The following is a 15002-nucleotide window of genomic DNA, read 5'->3' as shown; positions in this document are numbered from 1 at the left end:
TTGAAATTGGAGAGATGGTCATGCTTAAAGTTGCACCTTGGAAAGGCGTTGTTCGATTTGGTAAACGAGGGAAATTAAATCCAAGGTATATTGGACCATTCAAGATTATTGATCGTGTCGGACCAGTAGCTTACCGACTTGAGTTACCTCAACAACTCGCGGCTGTACATAACACTTTCCATGTCTCGAATTTGAAGAAATTTTTTGCTAAAGAAGATCTCACTATTCCGTTAGATGAAATCCAAATCAACGAAAAACTCCAATTCATCGAAGAACCCGTCGAAATAATGGATCGTGAGGTTAAAAGACTTAAGCAAAACAAGATACCAATTGTTAAGGTTCAATGGAATGCTCGTAGAGGACCTGAGTTCACCTGGGAGCGTGAAGATTAGATGAAGAAGAAATACCCGCATCTATTTCTAGAAGATTCGTCAACACCTTCAACAGCTTAAAATTTCGGGACGAAATTTATTTACCGGGTAGGTACTGTAGTGACCCGAACTTTTCCATGTTTATATATATTAATTGAGATTGATATTTACATGATTAAATGTTTCCAACATGTTAAGCAATCAAACTTGTTAAGACTTGATTAATTGAAATATGTTTCATATAGACAATTGACCACCCAAGTTGACCGGTGATTCACGAACGTTAAAACTTGTAAAAACTATATGATGACATATATATGGATATATATATAGTTAACATGATACTATGATAAGTAAACATATCATTAAGTATATTAACAATGAACTACATATGCAAAAACAAGACTACTAACTTAATAATTTTTAAACGAGACATATATGTAACGATTATCGTTGTAAAGACATTTAATGTACATATATCATATTAAGAGATATTCATATATGATAATATCATGATAATATAATAATTTAAAATCTCATTGATATTATAAATATTGGGTTAACAAAATTTAACAAGATCGTTAACCTAAAGGTTTCAAAACAACACTTACATGTAACGACTAACGATGACTTAACGACTCAGTTAAAATGTATATACATGTAGTGTTTTAATATGTATTTATACACTTTTGAAAGACTTCAATACACTTATCAAAATACTTCTACTTAACAAAAATGCTTACAATTACATCCTCGTTCAGTTTCATCAATAATTCTACTCGTATGCACCCGTATTCGTACTCGTACAATACACAGCTTTTAGATGTATGTACTATTGGTATATACACTCCAATGATCAGCTCTTAGCAGCCCATGTGAGTCACCTAACACATGTGGGAACCATAATTTGGCAACTAGCATGAAATATCTCATAAAATTACAAAAATATGAGTAATCATTCATGACTTATTTACATGAAAACAAAATTACATATCATTTATATCTAATCCATACACCAACGACCAAAAACACCTACAAACACTTTCATTCTTCAATTTTCTTCATCTAATTGATCTCTCTCAAGTTCTATCTTCAAGTTCTAAGTGTTCTTCATAAATTCTACAAGTTCTAGTTACATAAAATCAAGAACACTTTCAAGTTTGCTAGCTCACTTCCAATATTGTAAGGTGATCATCCAACCTCAAGAAATCTTTGTTTCTTACAGTAGGTTATCATTCTAATACAAGGTAATAATCATATTCAAACTTTGGTTCAATTTCTATAACAATAACAATCTTATTTCAAGTGATGATCTTACTTGAACTTGTTTTCGTGTCATGATTCTGCTTCAAGAACTTCGAGCCATCCAAGGATCCGTTGAAGCTAGATACATTTTTCAATTTTCCAGTAGGTTTATCCAAGGAACTTAAGGTAGTAATGATGTTCATAACATCATTCGATTCATACATATAAAGCTATCTTATTCGAAGGTTTAAACTTGTAATCACTAGAACATAGTTTAGTTAATTCTAAACTTGTTCGCAAACAAAAGTTAATCCTTCTAACTTGACTTTTAAAATCAACTAAACACATGTTCTATATCTATATGATATGCTAACTTAATGATTTAAAACCTGGAAACACGAAAAACACCGTAAAACCGGATTTACGCCGTCGTAGTAACACCGCGGGCTGTTTTGGGTTAGTTAATTAAAAACTATGATAAACTTTGATTCAAAAGTTGTTATTCTGAGAAAATGATTTTTATTATGAACATGAAACTATATCCAAAAATTATGGTTAAACTCAAAGTGGAAGTATGTTTTCTAAAATGGTCATCTAGACGTTGTTCTTTCGACTGAAATGACTACCTTTACAAAAATGACTTGTAACTTATTTTTCCGACTATAAACCTATACTTTTTCTGTTTAGATTCATAAAATAGAGTTCAATATGAAACCATAGCAATTTGATTCACTCAAAACGGATTTAAAATGAAGAAGTTATGGGTAAAACAAGATTGGATAATTTTTCTCATTTTAGCTACGTGAAAATTGGTAACAAATCTATTCCAACCATAACTTAACTAACTTGTATTGTATATTATGTAATTTTGAGATACCATAGACACGTATACAATGTTTCGACCTATCATGTCGACACATCTATATATATTTCGGAACAACCATAGACACTCTATATGTGAATGTTGGAGTTAGCTATACAGGGTTGAGGTTGATTCCAAAATATATATAGTTTGAGTTGTGATCAATACTGAGATACGTATACACTGGGTCGTGGATTGATTCAAGATAATATTTATCGATTTATTTCTGTACATCTAACTGTGGACAACTAGTTGTAGGTTACTAACGAGGACAGCTGACTTAATAAACTTAAAACATCAAAATATATTAAAAGTGTTGTAAATATATTTTGAACATACTTTGATATATATGTATATATTGTTATAGGTTCGTGAATCAACCAGTGGCCAAGTCTTACTTCCCGACGAAGTAAAAATCTGTGAAAGTGAGTTATAGTCCCACTTTTAAAAATCTAATATTTTTGGGATGAGAATACATGCAGGTTTTATAAATGATTTACAAAATAGACACAAGTACGTGAAACTACATTCTATGGTTGAATTATCGAAATCGAATATGCCCCTTTTATAAAGTCTGGTAATCTAAGAATTAGGGAACAGACACCCTAATTGACGCGAATCCTAAAGATAGATCTATTGGGCCTAACAAACCCCATCCAAAGTACCGGATGCTTTAGTACTTCGAAATTTATATCATATCTGAAGGGTGTCCCGGAATGATGGGGATATTCTTATATATGCATCTTATTAATGTCGGTTACCAGGTGTTCACCATATGAATGATTTTTATCTCTATGTATGGGATGTGTATTGAAATATGAAATCTTGTGGTCTATTATTTTGATTTGATATATATAGGTTAAACCTATAACTCACCAACATTTTTGTTGACGTTTTAAGCATGTTTATTCTCAGGTGATTATTAAGAGCTTCCGCTGTTGTATACTTAAATAAGGACGAGATTTGGAGTCCATGCTTGTATGATATTGTGTAAAAACTGCATTCAAGAAACTTATTTTGTTGTAACATATTTGTATTGTAAACCATTATGTAATGGTCGTGTGTAAACTGGATATTTTAGATTATCATTATTTGATAATCTACGTAAAGCTTTTTAAACCTTTATTGATGAAATAAAGGTTATGGTTTGTTTTAAAATGAATGCAGTCTTTGAAAAACGTCTCATATAGAGGTCAAAACCTCGCAACGAAATCAATTAATATGGAACGTTTTTAATCAATAAGAACGGGACATTTCAACTAGAACTTGTAGAATTTATGAAGAACACTTAGAACTTGAAGATAGAACTTGAGAGAGATCAATTAGATGAAGAAAATTGAAGAATGAAAGTGTTTGTAGGTGTTTTTGGTCATTGGTGTATGGATTAGATATAAAGGATATGTAATTTTGTTTTCATGTAAATAAGTCATGAATGATTACTCATATTTTTGTAATTTTATGAGATATTTCATGCTAGTTTCCAAATGATGGTTCCCACATGCGTTAGGTGACTCACATGGGCTGCTAAGAGCTGATAATTGGAGTGTATATACCAATAGTACATACATCTAAAAGCTGTGTATTGTACGAGTACGAATACGGGTGCATACGAGTAGAATTGTTGATGAAACTGAACGAGGATGTAATTGTAAGCATTTTTGTTAAGTAGAAGTATTTTGATAAGTGTATTGAAGTCTTTCAAAAGTGTATGAATACATATTAAAACACTACATGTATATACATTTTAACTGAGTCGTTAAGTCATCGTTAGTCGTTACATGTAAGTGTTGTTTTGAAACATTTAGGTTAACGATCTTGTTAAATGTTGTTAACCTAATGTTTATAATATAAAATGAGATTTTAAATTATTATATTATCATGATATTATGATATATTAATATATCTTAATATGATATATACATTTAAATGTTGTTACAACGATAATCGTTACATATATGACTCGTTTCGAAATCCTTAAGTTAGTAGTCTTGTTTTTACTTATGTAGTTCATTGTTAATACACTTAATGATATATTTAATTATCATATTATCATGTTATATATAATATAACAATGTATTAATATGCTTCATATATATTTAGTAAGACGTGGTTATAACGATAATCGTTATATGTATCGTTTCGAGTTTCATACGTCAATAGTCTCCTTTTTAAGTATATAACTTATTGTTACTATTTTTAATGAGATACTTGATGATCATTATATCATGTTAAACATATATATTTATTCATTTATGTATCATCATGTCATAAACAACTTATAGCGTTCGTGAATCATTGGTCAAACTGGGTAATCAGACGTTTACAAAATTTCCGTTTCAATTAACCAAGTCTTAACAAGTTTGATTGCTTAACATGTTGGAAAAATTTAATCATGTAAATATAGTTTTCATTAAACATATAATCATAGAAAGGTTCGGAAAAGTTCGGGTCACTACACATTTGCTCATTTTAGAGATATTACTTGGTGTCATTCATTACATATTTCAAAAGACGTTGCATTCGAGTCGTTGAGTTCATCAAGATTATTATTAAGTCAATTATAGATGGATATATTATAAAATGGTATGCATGCTGTTAACTATCGATGTAAATGAAAGTTTGTCTTTTAAAAACGAATGCAATGTTTGTAAAATGTATCATATAGAGGTCAAGTACCTCGCGATGTAATAAACTATTGTGAATCGTTTGTAATCAATATGGACTTCGTCCGGATGGATTAGGACGGGTCGCTTCACTTTTCTTATTAGTTTTTGCGCCTTCAAACTACTAATAAGATTTAACTTCGCGTGGCTCTTTTCTCCGTACCCCATTAAAGGTTTTCCTTTTTCACGCATAATGCGAATCGCCGATCTCTGCTCTCACCTTTTTTAACCAGTCCATGCCAATTATTACATCAAAACTCCCTAACTTGACTGGTATTAAATCAATTTTAAACGTTTCATCCCCCAGTTTAATTTCTCTCTCCCGACATATATTATCTGCTGAAATTAATTTACCGTTTGCTAATTCGAGTAAAAATTTACTATCCAAAGGCGTCAATGGGCAACTTAATTTAGCACAAAATTCTCTACTCATATAGCTTTTATCCGCACCCGAATCAAATAAAACATAAGCAGATTTATCGTCAATAAGAAACGTACCCGTAACAAGCTCCGGGTCTTCCTGTGCTTCTGCCGCATTAATATTAAAAACTCTTCCACGGCCCTGCCCATTAGTATTCCCCTGATTCAGGCAATTTCTAATAATGTGGCCCAATTTTCCACATTTATAACAAACAGCGTTGGTATTACTTGCTCCGACACTATTCGTTTCGGCATTACTTGTTCCGACATTATTTGTTCCTTTAATTCTGTTAAACTTTGGTCCGTAGACCTCACACTTTGTCGCGCTATGACCATTTCTTTTACACATGTTGCAAAATGTCGTGCAAAACCCCTGATGATTTTCTTCACACCTATGACATAGTTGTTTTTTAGTTTTTGTTGCCGTTGTTGTTATTGAGGTTGTTGTGGGGATTGTTATTGTTGTTGAAATGGTTGTTGTAGTTGTTGTTGTTGTTGGGATGGTTGTTGTAGTTATTGCTAGGATTGCGGTTATTGTTGCGATTGTTGGGATAGTTGTTGCGATAGTTGTTGTTGTTGTACTGGTGACTCTTGTCACCGTTTTCCTCCCACTTCCTCTTGAGTTGTTTCGTGTTGGCTTCTTCGGCTGCCTGCTCTTTAATTCTTCCCTCAATCTAATTTATGAGTTTATGAGCCATTCGACTTGCCTTCCGTATAGAAGCGGGCTCGTGTGAACTCACATCTTCTTGAATCCTTACTGGTAACCCTTTTACAAACGCATCGATATTCTCTTCTTCATCTTCGAATGCTCTCGGACACAATAGGCACAACTCTATGAATCTTCGTTCATATGTGGTAATGTCGAACCCTTGTGTTCGTAACTCTCTAAGTTCTGCCTTGAGTTTATTGACTTCATTTCTAGGATGGTATTGCTCGTTCATCAATTGCTTGAATGCCGACCACGGTAGTGCGTAAGCAGCATTTTGTCCTACCTGTTCAAGATAGGTGTTCCACCACGTTAACGCAGTACCTGTGAAGGTATGCGTAGCGTACTTAACTTTGTCCTCTTCAGTACACTTACTTATGGCAAACACCGATTCGACTTTCTCGGTCCACCGTTTCAATCCAATTGGTACTTTGGTTCCATCAAATTCCAAAGGTTTGCAGGCAGTGAATTCTTTGTAGGTGCATCCTACACGATTTCTTGCGCCGTTAGCTGCATTGCCAGATTCAGAGTTATTGTTGGTATGTAGCGCAGCTTGTACTGCAGCTATGTTTGTAGCAAGAAAAGTACGAAATTCCTCTTCGCTCATATTCATGGTTTGTCGAGTAGTCGGTGCCATTTCCTTCAAAATAGCCAACTGAATCGAGTTAATCATACAGAATATTAAGAGTAGTCAATAGTATTTCGTAGCATAATATGAACTTATTTATAAAAGCTTTTTCTTCATATTAGCATTTTATAAGTTTAAATTCGGGTACTACCTACCCGTTAAGTTCATACTTAGTAGCTAATATACAATTCAACTACTAGAATTCCATATGAAAAACTGATTATAATAATATATCACATACAAATATTCTTCAAACTTACAACTTCGCTATATTACATATAACATGAAATATATTACACTTTGATACATGACAATTTTGAAGATAAATCTAGTTAATACGCAAGTTGTTCAGCAAAGGAAATAAAGACACGTAATTCATAAGTCCAGAAACAAGTCATTCATTCTGGTTTTACTAAGACGACTTCCCATCCTTGGTCTTGTGGAAAATAACCGTTATGACCATTGGCTAGGCAGCATGTTGTAATGTCGTCAAAAGGACGAGGGTTTCGTAATGTCCAACAGCCCCGTAATAATCTAAAAATCTTGTTTCTCACCCTAACTACTGAATCTGTCACTTGTGGAAAGGTTTTATTTAAAAGTTGTAACCTGTAACGACCCGCACTTTTTCGATCATTCTATACTTATAATATTAATATTTACATAAATTAAACCTTACCAACATGATAAGTAATCCAAATTGTTGAGACTTATATTTCCGAAAAGAGTTTTATACAACGTTTGACCGTCTAGTTTGACCAATGATATCACGAACTATACAATATATGATAATTATACGTCTGTGTATATATATGTATATATACATATTTAACATGATTAATAAATGTTTTAATACCTCATTTTATATTAATAACAACAAGTTATATGTGTATTTTGAAACTACTAACTTAAGTTTTCAAAACGATAACAATACGTAACGTTATTTGACATATATACTTAAGACTTATAATGTTATACATATATTGTATAAGTAATGTATTTAATTACTTTTAAAGACTTAAATACATAAAACCATATAAGTGTATTCACAAAAGATAGCTATATTTGAATCCTCATTCCATTTTTCACAAAATTTCTATACGTATACCTAGAGTATTTGTACTCGTATCATACCAAGCTCCTATACGTATTTACTAATAGTAAATACACATCAAATCACCACCTAACCAGCCCTTATTCATGCCTTATGTATAAGGTAATTACTTTTGAATCATTGCAAGACTAATTACAAAAATACAAACTAAAATTTTGTCATGTTATCCTTAAAGATCACATTTTTAGGAGCATATATGTATCATCATTTTTGATTCATTTTTACTTCAATCTCTTAACTAAAAACACACACTCTTTCTTACTCTCTAAACTCCATAACAATCCAGCAAAGTTCCATAAAGATCTAGCTTCAAAAACCATACTAAAACACCATAAGAAAACCATACAAAAACACTTCAAGAAAACCTTCCAAGAACACCAACTTACTTCCAATCTTTCATCCACTTCTATCACCCTTTTGATTCTAGCTTCTTACTCCTCTTTTACAGCAAACTTATCCAAGGAACTTGAGGTAGTAACTATGTTCATAACCTTATTCGATTCATATATATATAGCTATCTTATTTTGTGGTACAAAAGTTTAACAACAAGAACATAGTTTGAATGCTTTCAAACTTGTTTGCAAACTAAATAGATCCTTCTAACTTAACTTTTAAAATACTTCAAGACCTGTAATATAACTTATGTATATGCTAATTTAACAAGGTAAAACTTGGTTTTTCAAAGTATAAGTATTTTTAGAAAAATGGTCATTAAATGATTTTGTTGTAACAAAAATGTTTAACTTCATATGTTTCACTAATGTTTCACTTATGCCGTATGATTTTGAATACAAACCAAGGTATTTACAGTTCATAGTCTTAAAGAAGAACTCGATCCAAGAAGATGGCAAGTTGAATCAACGAAAACGGATTTGTAACGAAGAAACTATGACCGAAACAAAATTGGTTATCCTAGATCATTTCAACTACGGGATCAATTGGAAAAAAATGATATAAATCACATATTTCTAAGATAACATGATATTTTATATATATGTACTTATAATTCAATTTTATATGGTTCAGGATCACCCGTAAACAACACGAGAAGATTAATCATAAGATCCCATGATTGTACGCAACACGTCATTTGACAACACCGGTACTTTATGTACGCAACACGTCATTTGACAACACCGGTACCATGGGTCAAGATTAATCTCGACCAATACATATACGATGGGGTTTTATTTATTTCGTTGGGGGTTTTATTTATTTCATTGCGGGTATATTAAACATCTAAAAATGAACCATTAAAATTGAATTACTACCAACGAACTGCTAACTACGGACTAAGGAAATATTCAAAATATTAAAAGTATAACAAGTATATATATATATAACGTTTGTTTTAAAATGAAAACATATTGATATATTATATATGGATAGGTTCGTGATATCAACCGGAAGACCGAGTCAAAATATATATATCATCAAGACAAGAGTGAGTATATAGTCCCACTTTTAAACTCTAAATATTTCGGGATGAGAATACATGTATTTTATGTTTTACGATATGGACACAAGTAACTGAAAAATATGTTCTACGTTGAGTTGTACCACTGGCATACTTCCCTGTAGCTTGGTAACTAATATTTACAGCGGTATTGTAAACGCGAATCCTGTTGATAGATCTATCGGGCCTGACAACCCCAACCGGACTGGACGACCAGTATTCAACGGTTGCACAGTACTTCGTTTTGTGACTACACTTGGTACGGTGTAGTAAGATTTCATATTAAAGGGAATATGCGACGTGAAAATGTTAAGTATGGTTACCAAGTGCTCAACCACTTAGAATATTTTTATTGAAATGTTTATATACGAAATCTTGTGGTCTATATATATATATTGCTGCGCACTAAACCTATATCTCACCAACTTTATGTTGACGTTTTTAAACATGTTTATTCTCAGGTGATAATTAAAGCTTCCGCTGCATTATGTTGAATCTAAGCAGGATCATGCGTACTCATATTTGTGTCAAAAATAAAACTGCATATCCGAGGACGTGTGTTGTAAAATATGCTAGAAATCGTGTTGTTATTATCATTTGTAAAGTTTGTAAGTCGAAGATTATCGTTAAACGATAATCATCTTTTTATTGTCTAAAGCTTGTAACAAAAATAATGGTTTGGTTTGTAATGTATAATATATGCAGTTTTCCTTTTTAAAAATGTCGCATATAGAGGTCAATACCTCGCAATGAAATCATACGTTATCTAACACGTTCTTATGGTTAAGGACGGGTTATGACATGTGGTATCAGAGCGTTGGTCTTAGCGAACCAGGTCTGCATTAGTGTGTCTAACCGAGAAGCCGTTAGGATACATTAGTAAGTCTGGACTTTGACCGGGTCTGATTTAAAAAAAAAAACCATTGCTTATCACTGTTGGTTAAAATTTATATGTAAATATTATATAAGTACTAATGGGTTAGTTGTTGTGTGATAGATGTCGAGCTCAAAAATTGTTATCACAATCAACGACTCCGAATCAGAATCTTCAGATGGCGTTCCAGTCATTAACCTGTCCGATGACGAAAATGATATCCTTGGGGAAGACTCACAAATTCCGGATGAACCAACTATAGAGAACTCGGAAAGTGAACCCGAGGAGGAAAGTGAACCCGAGGAGGAAAGTGAACCCGAGGAGGAAAGTGAACCCGAGGAAGAAATACAGGAAATTACAAAAGACGAGTTCGAACTAGGAAAGAAACGAAAAGCGAATGAATTAGAAAATTCAAATTCCGAGTTTAATGAGAATGATGTGGCACCAATTCCACTCAACACTACCACCCCTATCCCCGCTATTCCTATTCGTTCTGTTCCGGCATCCAGTTCTTCAGTCCCACAGCCAAAATATAGGCAGACAGTTAGGATAAGCGTTAAGCAAATCTTTGTGTCTAAACGTCCTAGAAAATAGATCAAACGATGCGCTGCTGTGTCAAACCATGGAACCGAATAATGTTTTGTATAATATTAATAGTGTGGTTTGCTTAATGTTCGATGTAAGATAAGCATATGTAAAATATTGAAGTATGAAATGCAATAATTTTCCATGGTTAAGTATTATTTAGATTGTAGTAATTGATTCTGTACTAAGCTATTAAGTATGAACATTAACGGGTAGGTACTACCCAAGATATAATTATAAAACGCTAATAAGAAGAAAAGGCTTTTATAATAATACCTAGTTCATATTATTAATAAGCTATAATGTACTATAAATACACACTACATCTATAATAATCCATGTGAATAATTATTTTCTTTCATTAGGAAATGGCGCGATTGAATCGAATGACGGAACAAGAACTCGAGGAACTCATCAACCAGCGAGTGAACGACAGAATGTTATGGGTTGAGGCTGCAAGAGCTGCTGCAGTTAATCCAAATCCTCGTGTAGGATGCTCCTACAAGACGTTCCAAGCTTGCAAGCCATCATCATTCAGTGGAACGGAAGGACCTATCGGTTTAACCCGATGGATAGAAAAGATGGAGACGGTGTTTAAAATCAGCGGTTGTGATGAAAACGACATGACCAAGTTTGCATCGTGCACTTTACAAGATAGTGCACTCACATGGTGGAAGAATTATGTGAAGGCGGTAGGAGGAGATGTAGCTTATGATACTCCATGGGAAGAATTCAAAGCAATGATAATCACCGAGTATTGTCCAAGGAATGAGGTTATTAAGTTAGAAGATGAGTTACGAAGTTTGAAGGTGGTTGGTACTGAAATCACCAACTACAACCAGCGATTCATGGAATTAGTTTTGCTATGTCCTGAATTGGTTCCAACCGAAGAACGGAAGATTGAAATGTACAAAGCTGGTTTGCCCAAAAAGGTCAAGGCAAATGTTACAGCATCGAAACCTAAGACAATTCATGAAGCTATAACCATGGCAAACGAGCTAATGGATCAGGTCATCATGGATAAGAAAGTATCCAATACTGATGTGAAGGTATCAGGTAACAAAAGAAAGTGGAATGGAAATTATGATCGAGGTAACCAACAACAACCTTATAAGAAACAAGAAAACACGCAAGGTGCGGGTAGTGGTTTAAGCTTTGGTTATAAAGGACAAAGTCCTTTATGCAACCGTTGTCACAAACATCATTTTGGTTACTGTAGTGTGTTGTGCATTAAATGCAATAGACAGGGACATCTTGCTGAAGATTGTAAGGCTCTCGTTACAAATGCAAATGGTAACAAGACTCCTGCCACCAACGCAAATAGAACTGCTTTGGCTACCATTACTTGTTTTGGGTGTGGAAAACAAGGTCATTATAAGAGTCAGTGCCCGAATCAGAATGGCGGACCTGCACGTGGAAGAGCGTTTGTTATTAATGCTAGAGAGGCACGAGAAGACCCGGAGCTTGTTACGGGTACGTTTACCATTAATAACTTATCAGCATCTATTTTATTTGATACTGGCGCCGATAGAAGTTACGTGTGTATAAATTTTTACACTAAATTGAATTGTTCATCATTACCTCTAGATGCTAAGTACATGATTGAGTTAGCTAATGGTAAACTAATTAAAGCCGATAAAATTTGTCGTGATTGTAAGATAAATTTAGCCGGAGAAACATTTAAGATTGATTTGATACCCGTAGAATTAGGAAGTTTTGATGTAATAGTCGGCATGGACTGGATGTCCAAAGTAGGAGCGGAAGTTGTTTGTGCCAAGAAGGCAATTCGTATTCCTGGTAAGGATAAAATGCCGGTGATGATTTACGGAGAGAAGGGTGATTCAAAGCTAAAACTCATTAGCTGTTTGAAAGCCAAAAAGTGTTTAGAAAAGGGATGTTACGCTATTTTAGCACATGTTAATAAAGTCGAAAAGGAAGAGAAGTGCATCAATGACGTGCCTGTGGCAAGAGATTTTCCCGAAGTTTTTCCGGAAGAATTGCCGGGATTACCTCCATTTAGATCGGTAGAATTTCAAATAGATTTAGTACCAGGAGCTGCACCAGTGGCTCGTGCTCCATATAGACTTGCACCGTCCGAATTAAAAGAACTTCAAAGTCAGTTAAAAGAATTATTGGACCGTGGATTCATACGACCAAGTACATCACCGTGGGGAGCTCCAATTTTGTTTGTCAAGAAGAAAGACGGATCTTTCCGAATGTGTATAGATTATCGTGAATTAAATAAGTTAACTATCAAGAATCGGTATCCACTACCGAGAATTGATGACTTATTTGATCAATTGCAAGGATCATGTGTTTATTCGAAAATCGACTTAAGATCGGGCTATCATCAACTACGCGTCAAAGAAGAGGACATTCCGAAAACTGCTTTTCGGACACGTTATGGTCATTACGAATTTTTGGTTATGCCGTTTGGATTGACGAATGCGCCAGCTGTATTCATGGACCTCATGAATCGAGTTTGTAGTCCGTATTTAGATAAGTTTGTTATCGTTTTCATTGATGATATTCTTATCTATTCCAAGAGTGAGCAAGAGCATGAGCAGCATTTAAGGTTGATATTAGAGTTGTTGAGAAAAGAACAGCTATATGCTAAATTTTCTAAGTGTGCTTTCTGGTTGAAAGAAGTACAATTTCTTGGCCACGTTGTTAGTAGCAAAGGAATTCAGGTTGATCCAGCAAAAATTGAAGCCATTGAAAAATGGGAGACTCCTAAGACACCAATGCAGATACGCCAATTTTTGGGTTTAGCCGGTTATTATAGAAGGTTTATTCAAGATTTTTCTCGAATAGCTAAGCCGTTGACAGCATTAACGCAAAAAGGGAAGAAATACGAATGGACCTCGGAGCAGGAGAACGCATTTCAAATACTGAAGAAGAAGTTAACTACGGCACCTATATTATCGTTACCAGAAGGGAACGATGATTTTGAAATATATTGTGACGCTTCGCGACAAGGTTTTGGTTGTGTTCTTATGCAACGAAAGAAAGTAATTGCATTTGCATCCCGACAATTGAAGATTCACGAGCGGAATTATACGACGCATGATCTAGAATTAGGAGCAGTCGTGTTTGCATTGAAGATGTGGAGACACTACTTGTATGGGGTTAAATTCACTGTGTTTACTGATCATAAAAGCCTTCAACATATTTTCGATCAAAAACAGCTGAACATGAGGCAACGTAGGTGGGTCGAGCTGATAAACGACTATGATTGTGAAATTCGTTATCATCCCGGGAAGGCGAACGTGGTGGCCGACGCTCTAAGCAGAAAGGAACGAGAACCAATTCGAGTACGAGCGATGAACATAAAAATTCGCATGAATCTCAACTCACAAATCAAAGAAGTTCAACGAGAAGCACTTACTAAAGAAAATATAGGAAATGAAATAATGAAGAAGTATGAGAAGCAACTCGTTATGCGGGAAGATGGAATTCGATATTTTGCAAATCGTATTTGGGTACCGAAGTTGGGTGGATTAAGGAAGTTGATATTGAACGAGGCACATAAGACAAGATATTCGATACATCCTGGAGTTGGAAAGATGTACCAAGATCTTAAGACGCATTATTGGTGGCCTAATTTAAAAACAGACGTTGCAACATATGTTGGGGAGTGTTTAACTTGTTCCAAGGTTAAAGCAGAACACCAGAAGCCGTCAGGGTTACTTCAACAACCAGAAATTCCAGAATGGAAATGGGACGGTATTACCATGGATTTCATCACGAAGTTACCAAAGACTGCCTGGGGATACGACACCATTTGGGTGATTGTTGATCGTCTCACCAAGTCTGCACATTTCTTGCCTATAAAGGAAACGGATAGAATGGAGAAACTATTACGATTGTATATAAAGGAAGTTGTTTCAAGGCATGGAATACCTATTTCCATTATATCCGATCGTGATAGTAGATTTACCTCAAAGTTTTGGCAATCACTACAGGAGGCACTAGGAACTCGTTTGGATATGAGTACCGCATATCATCCGCAGACCGACGGGCAGAGTGAAAGAACAATTCAGACTCTTGAAGACATGCTCAGGGCATGTGTGATCGATT

This window comes from Rutidosis leptorrhynchoides, chromosome 6, assembly GCF_046630445.1.
Source record: "Rutidosis leptorrhynchoides isolate AG116_Rl617_1_P2 chromosome 6, CSIRO_AGI_Rlap_v1, whole genome shotgun sequence".
NCBI lineage: Eukaryota > Viridiplantae > Streptophyta > Magnoliopsida > Asterales > Asteraceae > Rutidosis > Rutidosis leptorrhynchoides.
Note: the sequence above shows the minus strand (reverse complement) of the source record.